General features: G+C 45.3%; 1 protein-coding gene across 1 annotated transcript in view; it reads right to left on the reverse strand.

Annotated features, from left to right (window-relative positions):
• The window catches only part of MIPEP (mitochondrial intermediate peptidase), a 149,243-nt gene that overhangs the window by 96,003 nt on the left and 39,132 nt on the right, over window positions 1-14,108 (reverse strand). The window lies entirely within an intron of this gene.

The raw sequence follows: 14,108 nt of genomic DNA on the forward strand, positions 1-14,108 counted from the left end.
ATAAATAAATAGGCTTTCTATAGCCCACTGAATGAGAGATAGCACACACAGCAGTGGCACACAAGCCCTGACTGAGGCCAATATTTTTCTCCCACTGATTGATGTAGTGTTTTTGTGTTGAGGTAGATTTTAGAACACAAATCAAGGAAAAAAAAAAAATGCTTTCTATGGCCCACTGAATGAGAGAGGTGGCACACCCAGGAGTCAAGACTGGCACACAAGCTGAAAGGGCAATATTACTCTCCCACTGTTTTTTTATGTATTTTTTGTTTTTTAAGGGAGACTTTAGAAACCCAATAATATTTAAAAAAAAAAATAAATAGGCTTTCTATGGCCCACTGAATGAGAGGGAGAGAGGTGGCACACCCAGGAGTCAAGACTGGCACACAAGCTGAAAGGGCAATATTACTCTCCCACTGTTTTTTTTATGTTTTTTTTTTTTCAGGGAGACTTTAGAAACCAAATAATATTAAAAAAACCAAAAAAATAAATAGGCTTTCTATGGCCCACTGAATGAGAGAGAGAGGTGGCACACCCAGGAGTCAAGACTGGCACACAAGCTGAAAGGGCAATATTACTCTCCCACTGTTTTTTTATGTATTTTTTGTTTTTTAAGGGAGACTTTAGAAACCAAATAATATTTTAAAAAAAACAAACAAAAAAAGGCTTTCTATGGCCCACAATTAGAGAGAGAGAGGTGGCACACCCAGGAGTCAAGACTGGCGCACAAGCTGAAAGGGCAATATTACTCTCCCACTGTTTTTTTAAGTTTTTTTTCTTTTATTTTCAGGGAGACTTTAGAAACCAAATAATATTAAAAAAACCAAAAAAATAAATAGCCTTTCTATGGCCCACTGAATGAGAGAGAGGTGGCACACCCAGGAGTCAAGACTGGCACACAAGCTGAAAGGGCAATATTACTCTCCCACTGTTTTTTTTTTTTTTTTTTTTTTCAGGGAGACTTTAGAAACCAAATAATAAGAAAAAAAATAAATAAATAAATAGGCTTTCTATAGCCCACTGAATGAGAGATAGCACACACAGCAGTGGCACACAAGCCCTGACTGAGGCCAATATTTTTCTCCCACTGATTGATGTAGTGTTTCTGTGTTGAGGTAGATTTTAGAACACAAATCACGGAAAAAATAAATAGGCTTTCTATGGCCCACTCAGTGAGAGATGGCACACACAGGGATGGCACTGTAGCAGAAATGCCAATCTTAATCTCCCACAAAAAAAAAAAAAAACAGGGACTGTCCTACAATTACTATCTCCCTGCAGTAATGTAAGCCAGGTATGGCAGGCAGCAATAGGAGTGGACTGATGCACAAATTAAATAAAAAGTGTGGACAAACAAAAAAGATAGCTGTGCAGAAAGGAACAAGAGGATATGTGCTTTGAAAAAAGCAGTTGGTTTCCACAGTGGCGTACACACAGCAATACAGCTATCACGGAGCCTTCTAGGGCAGCCCAATGAGCTACAGCGCTGAGGAAAAAAAAAAAAAAAATAGCTTCCACTGTTCCTGCACACCGAAGGTGGTGTTGGACAGTGGAAATCGCTACAGCACAAGCGGTTTGGTGGTTAGTGGACCCTGCCTAACGCTCTCCCTGCTTCTGACGAAGCGGCAGCAACCTCTCCCTAAGCTCAGATCAGCAGCAGTAAGATGGCGGTCGGCGGGAACGCCCCTTTATAGCCCCTGTGACGCCGCAGACAGCAAGCCAATCACTGCAATGCCCTTCTCTAAGATGGTGGGGACCAGGATCTATGTCATCACGCTGCCCACACTCTGCGTTCACCTTCATTGGCTGAGAAATGGCGCTTTTCGCGTCATTGAAACGCGACTTTGGCGCGAAAGTCGCGTACCGCATGGCCGACAAGCACAGGGGTCGGATCGGGTTTCATGAGACGCCGACTTAGCCAAAAGTCGGCGACTTTTGAAAATGATCGACCCGTTTCGCTCAACCCTACTGACCGCACAGATCCCTTGCTATCTTCAGTCTATTTAGCGTTAGCGGGCCTCATTTGCTTAAACCTGTTTTTCATTACTACGTTTGTATTTTCCCCTTAACTCATTGTTATTATTTGTGGGGGCTGTCTAAACTTTGGGGTCATTTCTCTGAGGCAAGTGAGGCTTGGCTTTCTCTCTAGGGGTAGTTAGTTCCTCAGGCTGTGACGAGGCGTCTAGGTTTTTAGGTAACGCTCCACGGCTGCCTTTAGTGTGTTTTGGATAGGTTCAGTGTTGCGGTCAGTATAGTTTCCACATCCCCAGAGCTCGTCCTAATATTCTGGTTTACCAATCAGGTCAGTTTGGTGATCCTACCACCGGATCATAACAGGTGCCCGTTGTCGCCTCTCCTGTTTGCCCTCTGCATAGAGCCCCTGGCAGCGTCCATACGACGGGACCCCAATATTACTGGGGTGATGGTTGGGAGTAAATCTTTTAAGATCGCACTATTTGCAGATGATGTCCTATTGACGCTCACTAATCTACACGTGTCTCTTCCGAACCTCATGAGGGCTTTGAGGAGATATGGAGACTTATCTGGGTATAAAATCAATTCCAGCAAAACGGAAGCTATGCCGCTGAACGTCCCCCCTGAGGTATGGGACCACCTACGCCTGAATTTTAAATTCAGGTGGAAACAGGATGCTGTGAAATATCTGGGGGTGAATATTACGTCCTCATATGAGACCCTCTACAAACTAAATTTTCCCTCCCTCTTTAAAGAATCAAAAGCCCGCCTGACTAAATGGCAATCACTCCCTCTCTCGTGGATGGGTCGGATAGCGGCGGTAAAAATGAGCCTTTTACCCAAACTGATCTACGCCTTTGAGACCCTCCCAGTTGGAGTACCGGTCTCGGAATTGAAGTCCCTTCAGGTGGCTATTATTAGGTTCATATGGCAACAAAAGCGCCACAGAGTGGCTAAGGAGGTTATTACAGCTCATAAGACCAGGGGAGGGCTTTCTGTGCCAAATATTCTTAAATACTACTGGGCTACTCACCTGAGAATCCCCTGCTGGACGTCCCTATGGGCCTACAGCAAGTGGAATGAAATAGAGAAATTATGGCTTGCCCCAATACACCCTAACTCTCTTTTATGGTCGCCAGCACAATGTAAGTCCTTTCCGCCCCTTTTAGGCCCCATGCAGTTCACCCGTGACATTTGGAACACCTGCACACGGAGATTTGCCCTCATGTCACCTTGCTCCCCCCTGGTGTCCTTCATCTATCATCCACAGCTCCCAAGCAGTTTGGAGTCTCCTATGGTTCACCCTTGGCTTAAAGCGGGCCTATTTAGATTTGCAGATATTATAGACGGGGAGACCATGGAGATTCACTCCTTTGATTATCTTAAGCAACATTTCTCGATTTCCAACAGGGAATTCTTTCAATACCTACAAATCAGAGATTTTGCTAACTCCCTATATGGTAAAGCGGGACCTTCGATCCCCACGGAATTCGAGAAAATTTGCAGGAGGGGCGAGAACACCAGGGGTCTGATCTCAGAAATTTATAACCTTTTATCGGATCCACGGGATGGGTCTGGTGAATCTTTTCTATACATGCGCAAGTGGGAGGCCGCCCTGGAGCGGCGTATTTCTCCCCGAGAGTGGTCTGTCATTTGGAGGAATGCCGCAAAATTATCAGTGTGTACTCTCTATAGAGAAAATATCTATAAGATACTAATGCACCGGTATCACACTCCAGAGTTTCTGCATGGACTGAATCCCTCTGTCCCTCCCTCCTGTTGGAGATGTGGGGGAAGCACTGGGTCCCTCATGCACATATTCTGGTCGTGCCCAAAAATTGTGCCTTTTTGGGGTCAAGCTAAGTCCCTCATTGACAAGGTATTGCATACAGATATAGAACTAATCCCGCTGGTGCTTCTCCTGGGTCACGGGGCGCCGGGTATGGGCAAACTCTCCAATAGATTATTGCAACATATCCTTACGGCGGCCAGATGCCTGATTGCGCGTCTTTGGAGGCAGCCGAGTCCCCCTTCGCTTCAGATCCTCACTAGACGGATAATGGATGTCAGAGGGATGGAACACCTTACAGCCTTACTAAATGACTCGGTGGTGCGCTTCCAGGCAATATGGTCCCCGTGGGATTATTATGCAGCGGGATCCGACAGGTAGTGGGGCTGAGTTCGGATTTGATTAGTCGATTTAACTGAGGGTTTTTTTTCCCTTCCCCTCCTTCTACCTTTTACTGTCTTGTCTTGTCTTTGTCATTTACCTCTTTGTAAAATGAAGGTCATTTATAGCCTTACATCGTTTATATCGTTTATTATTCATACACACTATACAGAAACTAAATTCTTGTATGACGCTGTTTTGTTATACAATGTTTAATAAAATAAAAATGTTATGGTTAAAAAAATCTCGGAGACAGCTTTTTGTATCCTTCCCCTGAACAACTATGTTGAATAATCTTTGTTTTCAGATCATTTGACAGTTGTTTTGAGGAGCCCATGATGCCACTCTTCAGAGGAGATTCAAACAGGAGAACAACTTGCAAGTGGCCACTTTAAGTAGCTTTTCTCATGATTGCATACACCTGGCTATGAAGTTCAAAGCTCAATGAGGTTACAAAACCAAAAAAAGTGCTTTAGTAAGTCAGTAAAAAGTAGGTAGGAGTATTTAAAACAAGAAAATGATAAGGGTGCCCATACTTATGCACCTGTCAAATTTTGTTTGAATGCAGATTGCACATTTTCTGTTAGTACAATAAACCTCATTTCAAGGCAGAAACATTACTGTGTCCAACAGTTATTAGATATATGAAACTGAAATAGCTGTTGCAAAATAAACAATTTTTATAAAACATTAAGCTTAAGATTAATAGGGGTGCCCAAACTTTTTCATATAACTGTAGCCTTTTTGTTTAAGAAGCCCTCCTATTCTGCACTCATTACCTGTATTAATTGCACCTTTTTGGACTTCTTACCTGTATAAAAGACACCTGTGCACCCATTCAATCAATCACACTCCAACCTCTTCACCATGACCAAGACCAAAGAGCTGTCTAAGGGCACCAGGGACCAAACTGTAGACTTGCACAAGGCTGATATGGGCTACAGGACAATAGGCAAGCTGCTTGTTGAGAAGGCAACATCTGGTGGCACAATTATTAGAAAATGGAAGAAACACAAGATGACTGTCAGTCTTCCTCGGTCTAGGGCCCTATGAAAGATCTCGCCTCGTGGGGTATGGATGATTCTGAGAAAGGTCAGGAATCAGCCCAGTACTACAAAGGAGGTCCTGGTCAATGACCTGCATAGAGCTGGGACCACAGTCTCAAACATTACTGTTAGTAACACACTACACAGTCATGGATTAAAATCCTTTAGGGCACGCAAGGTCCCCTTCTGCTCATGCCAGCACATGTCCAGGCCTATTTGAAGCCTATTTGGATGATCCAGAGGAGGCATGCGAGAAGGTCATGATGGTCAGATGAGACCAAAATAAAACTTTTTGGTATCAACTCCATTCGCCGTGTTTGGAGGACGTAGAAGGATGAGTACAACCCCAAGAACACCGTCCCAACCATGAAGCATGGTGGGGGAAACATTATACTTTGGGGGTGCTTTTCTGAAAAAGGGTCAAGACCCCTGCACCGCATTGATGGGGGGATGGATGAGGTCATGTATAGCAAGATTCTGGCCAACAACCTCCTTCCCTCATTAAGAGCATTGAAGATGGGTCGTGGCTGGGTCTTCCAGCATGACAATGACAAGAAATACACAGCCAGGACACCTAAGGAGTGGCTATGTAAAAAACATTTCAAGGTCCTGGAGTGGGCTAGCCAGTCTCCAGACCTGAAGCCAATAGAAAATCTTTGGACGGAGCTGAAACTCAATGTTGCCCAGTGACAGCCCCAAAACCTAGGGTTGAGCGACCTTTAGTTTTTTAGGGTCGAGTTGGGTTTTGTGAAACCCGACTGTCTTAAAAGTCGAGTTGAGTGTAATCGGCCGACCACCGTGAAAAGTCGGGTTTCGGCCGAAACACGAAACCCAATGAAGAAATTTTTTTAATAATCTTTTTTAAATCAATCTCTCTCTCTCTCTCCCAGAACGCTCATTTTACACTTTGCGCATCGCTGTAATGCACGCGAAAAAAAAATGCCTGTTCTTGTGTACGCCCCCCTAACACCTACATCAGCACTCTACCGCTCCTTCATTGGCTGCAAAAATGGCGCTAAACGCGTCATACGAAACGCGACTTTCACGCCTAGATCGCGTACCGCATGGCCGACCCCACACAGGGATCGGGTCGGGTTTCATGAGACGCCAACTTTGCCAAAAGTCGGCGACTTATGAAAATGAACGACCCGTTTCGCTCAACCCTACCGAAACCTGAAAGTTCAGAAGAAGATCTGTATGAAGGAGTGGGCCAAAATCCCTGCTGCAGTGTGTGCAAACTTGGTCAAGAACTACAGGAAAAGTCTGACCTCGGTAATTGCAAACAAAGGTTTCTGTACCAAACAATAAGTTCTGTTTTTCTGTTGTATCAAATACTTATTTCATGCAACAAAAGGTCAATTAAAAATGTAAAAATCATACAAAGAGATTTTTGGGATTTTCTTTTTCTTTTTAAGATTCTGTCTCTCACAGGTGAGGTGTACTTATGATAAAAATTACAGACCTCTCCATTCTTTGTAGGGGGAAAACTTGCAAAATAACATATTACTACTGCTGCTACTCTGGGATGTCCGGGAATCCAGAAGTTGATGAAAAACTTTAGTTTCCAGGTCATTTCTCTTCTTTTATTTTAGGGTTAAATGCCGTTTAATTGCGTTCAATTGGTCTGAATCTTCCGTCCATCGAATCACTTCAAACGTGTTTTCTCTCTCGCTGAGCTAATGTGGCTCATGTGCCTCTGATTAACTTGCCATCGGTAGGCCAACTCTCAGCGCCCGTAATAGAAGGATCCCCCTGATTGTCATAAAAATTACAGCCAGTCCGTTATATAAGCTTCTGGTTGGTAAAAAAAAAAAAAAAAAAAAAAAAAAGAAAAAAAAAATTCCCCAGAACCACAAGATGCTTGACATCTGCTTCTTACAAAACTTTTCAGCTGCTGCCAGGAACACAGATCTATTCTCCCCTCCCGATTTTGCGAGCGCAGAAGTTGACAATCACAAAAGGTCAAGTCAAACTTAAAAGGCGACCATACGAATTTAGTCAATGATGGTTGTGTATCATGGGGAGGGGTGGGGGACAATCCGGGTCACTAGTCGGAATGGTTTTGTGAAATGTTAAAAAAGAAAAAAAAAAAAAAAGCGCAAAGAATGAAATGCAGGCAACATCTGTGCAGAGAAATCTGGAGGGTTGGGAATTGGATGATATGGTAGAAACTGAGCCTTCAATTATCACAGCTCTGCACGTTAACACGGGAAGGACACACTTAACGCCTTCCAGCAGCGCCGGCGTCTTCACACAGCGAAGTCTGGAGACACTTGTGAGAGCATACGATCAATGCGTCGATAATTAAAGGGGCTGTATGGGATCAGAAATAGGTTTGTTTTTATTATTATTTTTTTTTTTACCAAAAACATCACCCTCATCAGTTTATTCTGGCATTGCAGATTGGCAGTATTGAACGAAAACTGAGATATCAGGGGAGCAGTCAGGTCGTCTCTGATGGAAGCTGAAATCTCTTGCTGTACTGAACGGACGTTCATTTTTTTCACGTTCCTAAAAGACAGGTCACCATCTACAGACAAAATACAGAACATGTTCATATACCATCCTAAAAGATGGTCGGCTTTGGAGAACCTTGGATTCAGCAGAGATCTAAGGGGGGGTTGTCACAGCAATAAGTGTGTGAGGTATGACAACAGCGATATCAATCTTTGCTGCAGCTAAAATTTAGGTGGCCTTTAAGACAGGACCATTTTTCCACTTTCAATTTCTTCAACCCTTTTTCCAAGAGACAAGTTTTGTGGTTTGTTTTTTTTGTGTGCGGTGAGCTGAGGTGTTTAGGCTGCTTTCACACATCAGTTGTTTGCCGTCAGTCACAATTCGGCTAATTTTAAAAGAAACGGATCCGGCAAAAGTTGCTGCCGGATCCGTTTTTTTCTCATAGACTTGTAATGGTGCCGGATTGCGAAGGATAGCATCACGTTTCATCCGTTTTTCGCCGGATCCGTCGAAAATTGTTTATCCAGCGGCCGGAGAAGACGGACATAGTAATGTTTTTTGCATCCGTCGAAATAACGTCGTTTGCTTTTTTTAACTGAGAATGCTCCGATTTTTTTTAGGATCCAATTAGCTGGATCAGCTAGTCGCATCTGGTGAAAAAATGGATCCGTCGCATCAGTTTTTCACAATCTGCGACTGATCCGTTTTTTTTTCAAAATTCAATGGATTGTGACTGATGGCAAAAAACTGATGCGTGAAAGCAGCCTAAGGCTAGGTTCACATTGCGTTAACAGCAGCCCGTTCAACACATGCGTTAATGGGCTGCTGTTAACGCAAGTGCCGGCATGACATCGCGCTAGCGCAGATAGAGCTAGCAGATGCTCTATCTGCGCTAGCAGTGACGGACCCGGAAACGCTGCAGCCCGCGTCCCTGGGTCCGTTGCTCAATGACGGCACATCACTAGCGCACGCCCATTGTGGGCGTACGCTAGCGATGCGTCCGACATAGGAAGTAACGGCGGCGTTAACAGACTACGTTACACCGCGTTATGCCGCGGTGTAACGTAGTCCGTCTAACGGACGACCAAAACGTAATGTGAACCCAGCCTTAGTGATACATATTTAGGGTACATATGACGTTTTGATCACTTTTTATTTAACTTTTTTGAGAAAGTCAAGTCAAGCAAAAACAATTTGCAATTATTGAGTTTAGAGTTTTCGTCTCTTTATGGGATTCATCATCATCATCAGTGTTGATTAATTTTATATTTTCATAGATTGGACTTTTATTGGACAAAGCGCTAAAAAAAACTAGGCTTTTTTTTAATTTCTAAAAGTAGAGGTGAATTAAACAATTTCTTATTTTATTCTTACATTTTTTTTTAGTCCCCTTAGGTGGCTTCAACTGTGATTGCCGGATCCCTTGTAATATATACCTAATCACTACAGTATTACAGTATATAGAAAATTACAGAAGAAAAAGGCTTAATGAGAGTACAAAGATGGTGGTGGTTGATTCAATAAGCTACCCATGATTGGGATAGGGTGTCCCTACCCTTGCCGCTCTGACCGCTGCTCTTAGAAGCAGGCTGTATAACCCCCCATGTATGGAGTGAGCGCAGCTCCGGAGCATGCACTCGATGTGTGATGTACAATGGCATTACACGTTGGCAATGAGTTAAAAGGGTTTTATGACTTAAAAAAAAAAGATGGGCCAAAATAACAAAATACATTACTTACCTAATAAATCCAGCACTACCGCTCCTCACTGGTCTGATCTGCAGAGATAACGAAACCCAGCTACACAAGTGACTGCTGCAGCTGATCACTGGTCTCAGTGCTGTATGGCTAATGATTGGTTGCAGTGGTCACATGAGAAGTTGGTGATGTCCTGGATTAGCACTGGTCTTTGTGTACTGCACTGCAACAACGACAAACTTGATTTACCCAAGGGAGCGCTTGAGGCGATCATTGGCCTTAATAGTATAGGGTTTAGGCCAGTGATTGGCTGCAACGGTAACATCAAATCATAGCTTTAAAGGGAATCTGTCACCAAGACTTTGCTACCTCATCTGAGAGCAGCATAATGTGGGGACAGAGACCCTGATTCCAACAATGTATCACCTTACTGGGTGTAGTAGTTTTGACACAATCAGTTTTTAGCTGTACAATGCAGAAGATGAGAAAGCTAAACCCTGCCCCACACCAAGCTCTGTGTGTACATTGTCTATAGACAGTGAGCTGCTTATCACAGGAGGGGGCGGAGTCAGATTGCAAGCACACTCCAGCTAGTCACGGCAATGATAATCTCCTAGTGATAAAACCTTCAGTGTAACAGCACACAGCCTGATATGACACATCATTGAATTCTGTGTTTTAACCCCTACCTCTGCTGTCCTCAAATTATATAGCAAAAACCTCCATTTAACTACTAGAGTGACTGAGCGAATCTTGATCTGACCTGTTTCTATTAGCTTAGCATGTTCCAACAGGGCATTGAACAGGAGTTTGTCCTTTATACACAGCTCATGAATATAGAAGACTACAAGGAAGCAGCTGTACTAGTCCTCCAGGGATAATTTCCTGCTAATGAAACAGCGATTTTATAAAAATGACAGCAAGTGGCCAGGTAAGCGACATGACTGGAATCAGGGTCTCTGTCCCTACTCTCAGATCAGCTGACAGATTCCCTTTACATTCTGACCCAAGCAGGGCCTGGCGATACCGAACTCCTCCGTAAAAAGACAAGACTTTATTTGCAGTGTTTAGGCGGCCAGTTACACATCTCAACCCGCACAATTGGAAAAACCAAAAATATCTGCTCGCCAGGTGCTGAAAAACTAAATCTCCTCCAGTCATTAAACAGCAAAAAAAAAAAAAAAAAATAGTGGCAACATCCTTTCTATAACTACCAGGTGAAACTATCACCATGTTCTTTCAATTACCTTTGCTGCTTTCCAAATACCGGTTGTAACACATTTCTATGTATGGCCCTGAGCTGTCCCGAGGCCGGGCGATTACGGTATCGCTGCTGCCGCTGACCTCGCACGTCCCCTTCCAGGTTTTCTCCAACATGCACTTACAGGATCAGAGGCTTGAAGCTAGAATAGTTAGTGAAGATGACATGTGGAGAAGAATCAGAGCTGTGCAACTTCTCCGTGAGTCATCTTCTCATTACAGGTTACTCAGTCTGCCCCAGGTTCCAGATAAAGGCGAGGGGACTAAAAGCTGAGAAATTCCCCACTAAGACGGGTCTATGACCTTCTCTAGCGCTACGTAGGGACTAAGCAGCTATAAAGGAAGGAGATACAAGATTAGCGGAGACATTCCGCCAAAGCTAAAAGAGCGGGCTAGGAGCCTGCACGGAACGCAATGGGGTCCAGGAGATATATACCGTATATTTAATCCCCAAGTGATATCCATTGTATTACGTACAGCGGGCTCAGGACCTGAACCTACTACATAGAGAGCCATTACACGTGTGAATCGAGTAATGTTATTTATTTGATGAAATACCCTTGTGGTGGTCTTTACATATGAGAGACCACACAAATGATTAAGGATAGCGAACGTGCTCGTATAAGGTGTTCTCCGCCATGCTCAGGTGCTAACTGAGTGTCTTCGGCGTGCTCGATTAATGCACATGCACCGCTGCTGCATGTCGTGTGGCTGTTCAACAGCATCAACATATGCAGGGATTGCCTAAGGCTAGGTTCACACTGCGTTAGCAGCAGCCCGTTCAGCACATACGCTAACGGGCTGCTGTAACGCAAGTGCCGACGTTTGCAGCACGCTAGCGCAGATAGAGCTTTGGTAGCTCTATCTGCGCTAGCAGTGACGGACCCGGAAACGCTGCAGCCCGCGTCTCAGGGTCCGTCGCTCAATGACGGCACATCCCTAGCGCACGCCCATTGTGGGCGTGCGCTAGCGATGCGTCCGACATTGCTTTCAATGGCGGCGTTAACGGACTACGTTACACCGCGTTATGCCGCGGTGTAACGTAGTCCGTTTAACGGAGTCACTGAACGCAATGTGAACCCAGCCTAACACACGTGGCACTGTCACCTATTTTGATGCTCCCACCCCATTACGCGAATCGCGTTGTCACATACCTGTTGCTGTTGACAGACTAACATGTTACGCAAAGCGTAACTTAAGACACCCTACCCATTCACACCAACGTGATGACGCTATTCGCGTCACTATCTCTTACTTTAGTTCTTTTTTTTTTCTCTCGTCACCAGCTGATCTCTTCTTTTTATATACGGTTTGTCTTGTCTTACTCTTATTACTCCATTAATCAAAAGAAAATATTTATGGTATTAGCAACACATAGATTGTAATGTTAACATTGGTTGATCCAGCCTACTTCTGGTCACACCCACCTCTGGGACTTTATATGTGCCTATTTACTTTAGCAAGGCAATTAGCAAGACAACCCCTAAAAAGGAGTGGTTCTGCAGGGGGTGACCACAAACCATTTCTCTGTTCTCATCACTTTTGCATTTTGTCTTTGCTCTCACCCCTAGAGGTACAGTACAGTAGCATGAGGTGGTGTCTAGAACCCACAGAGGTTGCTCAGACAGTGCAGCTCATCCAGGAAGGCACATCAATGTGAGCTGTGGCAAGAAGGGTAGTTGTGTCAGTCAGCAGTGTCCAGAACATGGAGCACGTATCAGAAGACAGGCTAGTACACCATGAGACGTGGAGGGGGCCGTAGGAGGGCAACAACCCAGCAGCAGGATTGTTACCTCCTCCTTTGTGCAAGGAGGAACAAGAGGAGCAGTGCCACAGCCTGGCAAACTGACCTCTAGCAGGTCACTAACATCCATGTGTCTGATCAAACTGTCAGAAACAAACTCCATGAGGGTGGGTGTCGTGCTTACAGTCCAACACCATACAGGGCGCTTGGCATTTGCCAGAGAACACAAAGATTGGCAGATTTTACATTGGTGCCCTGTGCACTTCACGGATGAGAGCAGGTTCACACTGAACACATGTGACAGACGTGACAGAGTCTGGTGACACCATGGAGAACGTTCTGCTGCCTGCAACATCCCCCAGCATGACCAGTTTGGCAGTGGGTCGGTAATGGTGTAGGGAGGCATTTCTTTAGAGGGCCGCACACCCTCCATGTGCTAGTGTAACACCCCAGGGTCCTGGTTGTTACACTGGCATTGCTTTCCTCACGGGGAGAGTGATGTTACGCTTGGAAGCGAAGGAAGATCTTCTTTATCAGGTAACACAAGCATACAACATGTTCACACTGCAGGCCAGAAGGGGGAGCTCTGATCCAGCTTATGTGTGGCTCCCCTATATATATATTCTGGTCTGGAGGGAAAGTCAGTAAGTTCCTGTCAGAGAGACAGAGAGGAGAGAGAGTCGGAAGGACTGAAGGGGCCGTGCAGCCAAGAGGGTGCTGCAGCTCCTGGACAGAGATAACACAGAAAGAGGAACAGTTTGTAGTGAGCGTGAAGGAGAGCGAAGCACAGGAGAGAACTGGGGAGAATAGCTGCAACAGGGCTGGCTACCTCTCTGCAGAGCGCAGACACAGGTAGCTGGAAGACCGAGGTTGTGTCGGACTCCACGAGGCACAGCAGAAACCGGCAGGACAGCTGGACTACACGTCACCTGTCCGCCCTAACACCTGGAGACACAGTGGCGCATAGAGCCCGGGTCATGATAGAGACCCTGTAAAAAGGCTCAAGCCACCTGTCATACAGGTTAGTGTCCTACCCTTTAAGAAGGACAGAGAGAACTGTAAGGACCTTGACAGAAGCCACAGGCAGCAAGGGACTACACCACCGCGCTAATAGGAAGGCTTCTAACTCCACCTGGTAAAGGGGACTCCGAACTCGCTTCAAAGCCGGCTGGACCCTGCCTGTACCTGTGATCTGGTGCCCTGGACAGTGGCTGCCTGAAGTCTTCAGTAAACCAGGTAAAGAGACTGCAAACCTGTGTCCTCCGTTTCTTACTGCACCACTCACCATCTTCATATGTACACCGGGAGCCCTGGGGACCCAACTTCACCTGTGGGAAGTTATACCATCTTAGCTACCATAACATCACCCCAGAGGACCCCTTTAAGCAGCGTCGGTCACCTCTGACCGAATACCACAGGTGGCGTCACGAACACAAACTTTATTCCCAAATCCCCTTTAAAGACTATCCCTTTACTTGGACGCCCAGGGCCACGGACCGTGTCGCAGCCACCGTGACACCCCCTTTAAGTACCGGACCCAGTACCAAGTACCCCTAGGCCCTGGCAAGCGACCCACTAGCCAGAGGTACTATGACTGCCATTAGGTACTGGGATGAGATCATCAGACCCATTGTGAGACCATATGCTGGTGCGGTTGGCCCTGGGTTGCTTCTGATGCATGACAATGCTAGGCCTCATGCGGCTGAAGTATGTCTGCAATTCCTGCATGATGAAGGCATTGAAGCTATGGACTGGCCCG

This window comes from Ranitomeya variabilis, chromosome 3 (assembly GCF_051348905.1).
Source record: "Ranitomeya variabilis isolate aRanVar5 chromosome 3, aRanVar5.hap1, whole genome shotgun sequence".
In the NCBI taxonomy this organism is placed as follows: domain Eukaryota; kingdom Metazoa; phylum Chordata; class Amphibia; order Anura; family Dendrobatidae; genus Ranitomeya; species Ranitomeya variabilis.